The sequence below is a fragment of the Nuphar pumila genome, chromosome 5 (assembly GCF_984573655.1).
Source record: "Nuphar pumila chromosome 5, dmNupPumi1.hap1.1, whole genome shotgun sequence".
Lineage (NCBI taxonomy): Eukaryota > Viridiplantae > Streptophyta > Magnoliopsida > Nymphaeales > Nymphaeaceae > Nuphar > Nuphar pumila.
Window position 1 is genome coordinate 114,128,273 of NC_143253.1, and position 6,314 is coordinate 114,134,586.

Below are 6,314 nucleotides of genomic sequence, written 5' to 3' on the forward strand. Positions count from 1 at the left end.
AGGTAGGCGTTGCACCCATTGAAAATAAGATGAGAGAGAATCATTTACGGTGGTTTGGACATATTCGGCGAAGGCCTAATGATGCTCCAGTTAGAAGGATGGAGAAATGGGAAAATATATTAGTTAAAAGAGGTCGAGGTAGGCCTAGGAAGACATGGATGGAGGTGATAGGAAAGGATATGAATGCTTTGAACCTCACCGAGGATATGGCATTGGATAGAAATGATTGGAGGAGAAAGATTCATGTGGGAGACTCAGAATGATTTTCTTTTTTGGTTCATATCGCCGACCCCAATTGTTTTGGGATGAAGGCGTAGTTGTTGTTGTTTGTTGTTGTTTTAACATGTGTTAGAAGATAGCCTATTGCCCCAAATAACATAGCATATAACACAAATAAGGTTTATTTTACCAATTAACAAGTTTTCTTAATTGGAGTCGGGTTGGATTTAGTTTGGAAAGCTCAATTCACTGAATCAGGTCACCAGGCAGATCAGACTCAAAACATGGTCACATTGGATTTGGCGAACCCATACTTGACTGTTCAATTGAGTCTCAACAGGTCATATATGTTTTTCTTAGCAGAAAATGACTTTGCTATTGACAGAATTTGTGGCATTCTTGAAAATATGTAATTTTCCAAAATTCTTCACCTATCCAAAAATGTCAATTCTTAACTTTTCTTGAACCATTTTACTCTTTGCGGGTGTTTTAAGCTGCGTCATTTGCACCTGGATGTTGAGAATCTCTTGCCCAAAGTGGATTCACATTTTTATACTAGCAGATGTTTGAAGGTCAGCGTATATTTAGTGCACATTGCCCCTAGGAGATTTGAAGTTTATTTAAGCACATTTGAAGAGATCTGCATCTATTAGTATTTAGTATTGGATGTTGGTATTTAATAGGAGGTGAGCAGCCATTAAACAGATTGTTCTAAATTCATTCACTTGTTTATAGGTCATTAAACGCTTAACTGAGGAGGTGGATGTGAGTTTTCACATAAGAGGTTGGCAAAGTCATTGAATTATTTTGAATTCACTTACTCGTTTAGATGTATTGGTTTCATTTCATCGTTCTGAATTCACTCAGTCATTTATAGAATGTCAGCAGCTATTAAATGTATAGCTAAAAAGATACACATCTATCAGCATGAATGTCATGTCATATATACACTAACCCTTAGACTAAAACATTCTCCATTAGAACTTTCGCAGAAATTTAAAAGTATAGCTTGAAAGTGGTTAGAAAGTCAAATAATTAGTAAAGATGATGTTGCTTTTACGGGTCACAAGAAGCAGTCAGCAGACAGTTAAAGCACCCCTTCTATGCTTAAATTAAATTCATTTAGTATTAGTCAGTACAACCAAATCAAACACAGTAAGCTCACCAAACATTAGAAAAACAAGAAAATCACATTGATAAATAAGCCAGGAAAAAAAGTTGAGAGGACAAACATATTAAATTAGCAACAGTAGTTTGCAATAAAACAAATCCAAAACAGCTAACTGATCCTTGGCTACTTTTTCAACAGAATGACCTTTTGATTGTTATCTTGGGTTTTGGGTCACAGTGATGCCCTGTTTTACTGAAAAGTTCTGCAATCTCTCCTTGTAAAAATTTGATTAAAGGACCCCCACTATTTTTTTTTTTTTTTTTTTGTGTGTGTGTGTGTGTGTGTGTGTGGGGGGGGGGGGGGGGGGGGGGGGGGTGTTGGCTCCGATTGAAAGAAATGGGATGAGAAGCTTGTAGCTGCAATGCAGAACATGACAAATAAGTGAACCAGTCAACAAGGAAAAGAAGTAGCACTTCAAAATAAAACTAAAAAACCAAAAACTAACATTGGTAGGACCATGAAATTCAATACCAAAGACTTTAACAATATTTACCAATAAAGCGTGTAAGTCCTGAGAATAAGAACTAACAACTGTACAGTTAAAAAAGGTGTTTACGGTGACTTTCAGGATCAGAAAACAAATTGTTATCCTTTAACCCTGTGCTTTGCTGCAGAGGAGAAAACCAAAAGAACTAAACAATAAAAGGAAAAAAAAAGAAGGAAAGAAAAAAAACAGTGAAGGTACCATGAACCTGACTTTTCAATCACCTATTTTAGAGTCTCCATCATTCTCGACTATGCCCAAACCATATTATTCAACGTATAGTTTGCTTGAAGACTCTTAATATATTTGCATTTTCATCATGGTGAATAACTCTACCAAGAACACTAATATATCAAGAATTCAACTCTGTCCAAACAAGTATACCTCACATTTTTTGCATTCACGGCTCAACCACAATTTGTACTATCGATGTCCATGCTTTGTACAAGATTGCACCCAACATCTATGCTACTAAAATGTTGAAACAATTTACATTCTCCTCCCACCTAAGAGGATTATCTACAACATGCACATTGTGGGCATTTCTAAGCTCTATATCACTAAAATCTTAAGAAACATGTTCTCCACATCCATCTTGTCTACGTCACTAACATTTTGAGAGAGCTGAACATTTGCATGAGGCCTACTCCCAAGTGATATTTTTTATTGTTTGAGATCACTCAACTTTTTGTGGGCGAATACCATGATCATTTGAAGTACTAGCTACTCAGAGCACATTTTGTACTGCTTTGATCACATTTTGTTCACGATCCATTTCTAGAACATTGATTTCAAAACTAGCAATATTTTTTATTTGTTGAAGTGACCTTGGTTGCCTCGACAACTCATTTACTACAACTGAGACAATTAAGTAAACATTCTCACCACAACACATGGAATCCACGATATCGTCATATAAAATGAGTGTCAATCTTTTTTCACTTTCTATGTCTTCAGAATAATTATACCAAAAGCCTGCCATCATACCACAAATTCAATAAACTTATTATTTTTTTATCTTTATAGACCTTCACATAAGTGTGCTCAAAATGATATATACTTTAACATTTTCAGAGTTCATTATCAACTGCTTACACAAGCCACACAAACACATGCACTTTTGAATTCATCATTCATTCAACACAAAGGAAAACAAAAACAAAGAACATGTCATAGAGGTCCTAACATATGGACTCACCTTTTACACTGAAATTTTAAGAGCAAAGTAATGGCCATAGGGTTGTTGTAGGGCAAATTAATGGCGGCTAGGGTGGCTGCTAGGGTTATTGCAGCAGAGGCAAAATTTGCCCTAATGCTTTGTGCATCCAAAGTTCTCGCACCATCACTTGAAAGAGGAATACCCACTCATGAAGGGCCACATGCCACAAGAAGAGAACAACGTTAGTTGGGGTTAAGGTTTTAGGGTTTTTTAGCCATACACAAAGAACGAAGAACCACTGATAGATTCATATCTCCTCATTTTTTGGTGCTTTTGGACATTCTCAATTGGCTGGGGTTTTATGGGCTTGTTATTTTGCTAAACACTTTCTTAAAGATTTCTTTTCATTAAGACAATCTTTGACTTTAAAGAACATGCCAAAAGCAAAAATATATTCAAACACCTAAAAAACACAAACTTTACAAACTAAAAACTTACACCAAATAAACAAAAAAAAAACTTTACAAACTTTATAAAAAAAAAATTCAATAACTATAACCCGAACTGGAGTTGGGAGAAGTGGTTTGAGAATTGTTCTTGTCAAACCTGTAGCGTTTCTCCGACGACAGGTAGGGAGACGAAGACTGCTCATTTACATCCATACTACCTCCATCGTCCTCCTCTTCCTTATCCTTGTGCTCCTCCTCCTCATTCATATCATCCTTCCCATGACCCCCCAACCAAGTTGGTTGTTGCCTCGTGAATCGCAATTAGGGAGAGAATGAGGCTGATTTTCATGAGAAGACCTTCGTGAAATGGCTGTTGAGTCCCCCTTTTTTGCTCATAGCAAAACATTGATGAAACTTTGACACCTGTTATGCAATTCGTAGTGAAAAAAACAAAGAGGGGGATTATGGTTGAAACATACCCTAGCACCATTCTTCTTGTCAATACAATCGCAGTCGAGCATTTTTCACCATTGACGCATCCGAGTTGCTTAAAAATGTCATCTTTTCAAAATTTACTCTCTAAACCAACCCAATCCCACATACAACAGGAAAAGACGGAGACATTTTTTCACTTGGTCCCTAATAGGATCACGATATTGTTTACAAACACAGAATCCTTCACTTTCTTCATGTCATCCATGTATTCAAATGAGACATAGATAACACCTATGTTGGGGTTGTACTCCTGCATATCAAAGTTCACCAACTTCCGACAGTTAAATCCTTGCCTCATTCCTTTAAGGATCTTTTGGTCCAAGAATGTGAATGAAGAATGGCCAACAGTCAAAATTAAAAACTCTTCTCGCACTCAAAACGGTACCAAGACGATATGTTGATTACTACGCATTCACTTCAAGCGTAAGTCAGTCTTGGCAAGTGGTGAAATCTTTGAAATGAATTGTCGGATCTTGACCTTGAGCTAGAAAGAGTTAGGATGGAATCCAATGTTGAGGGAACATGAATTGATATAGGAGAGTCGGGGAGAGCAATGGAAGTAAGAAAACCAGGGAGAGCTTGAGCAAATGGAGTACTCCATACTCAGTTCTGCCTCTTGATAAAGTGTCGCTGAAACACGAAGTAGTGTTTTTTTTGGCAAAAAATAAAGAGACATGGGATGAGATGTGCAACCCTATCACTCCACCACTTCCTAATGTTGTAGAAATCTTGAAAAAGTCAGAGGACAGTGAGCAATTCACGAAAAATCAATAGAGGAAAGGAAAGATAATGGAAGAGAGAATAAAATCTTAAATAGATTTACACGAAACCCTAGATATTTGCTTAAATATCATGTAAATGACTAACATATTGAAATTAAAGAATGAGATTCACACAAACAAAAGGAGATTCACAATTACTTTGCATGTACCTACTAACATTTGCACTAAAACCTTAGGAAGAAGAGGCTCACAAGTACTAACTCATTATCTGTGTAAGATCTAACATCATCATATACACTAACTGACATACTTGAATTAAAGAATGAGATCTATGCAAACTAAGGGAATTCAAAGTTACTTTGTAACATCAGCTGAAACAATATGTAAATCTCATAGGGGAGATGTGCATTAAAGATACACTAACCTCCAAACATCCGCTACTATTCCTCGTAAAAGTGTGAATCCACTTTGGGTCGGAGATATACAATATTTTTCTATGAATGTTACAAGTCTGCGCAGAGCACCTGTGAAGGGTAAAATGGTCCAACAAAAGTCTAGAATTGACATTTTTAGATAGGCACAACATTTTGGTGAAATAGTAACCATTTGCATAAACGTGCCAAATTTTGTGGATAGTACTGTCATTTTCTATTTTCATAGTGGGTAAGATGTAGATTGGACACTAAGCCAGTTGTAGATTTTTCTGCATCTCAAATTTTCTAAGGCCATAAATGGACCGAATGTTGCATATGTCCAGATCTTTGATCCGATGAGACTGCACCTGTGAATGCAAATCGATTGAGATTCAACTAAAGTCTGATCTGGATTAAAAACACATTTCTGGATATGGGTTCAATATATCCAAATATGGTTTGGATTGGGAAGATATATGTTCAGTTCTTGCAGGGTCTGAGTCTTGAACCAGGAAAAAAATGTGGTCGGATCCATGTGGGAATAGTGTCTGATTTAACCAGTTTACCTTTTTTTTTTCAAAATTAAACTAATAGTATTTATTCATTTTCAATAGACTAGTACCAAAGGTACCCAGATCAGACACTTCTCTGGACTCTATTATGAGATTGGAGTTGAATCTGGGCATTGATAGGTCGTGGTTGATAGATTTGGTTGGAGAATCCATCTCCCAGAAAAATGATCTTCAGAACGGAATATTCCGATTTGTCAAGCTTTAGTGGTTGTGTATTTACCAAGGATATGGGTCCTGTGGTCTATATCTGATATTCCATTTGATGAGGGACCCATTTACTGCATGAACCCTTTTCTTTTGTTTTTTTTATTGAATATGCAAACCATCCAACATCTGTTGCCACCCACAAGGGCTCTGCTCATCCGAGACGACTTGTGAATGTCATCAAGTTGACAGGACGTCACAAGTTTGAAATCCATTGGTGGCGTCCCTTGCCGCAAAATCGAAGTTGGGTGTACTCCCCGTTAGGTAGGGAGGACATCAAGGGTATTACCAACCGGAGGCCAGCCAATGTGCTGTTGGTGATGGAAGCAGATCAGGTCATGAGCGTTTTTGCTCATGCGGGCATCGTGGCCATCTGTTTGCATTTTGGATGAATGCCACGTGGTTCTGTTGACTTTTGAACTTTTT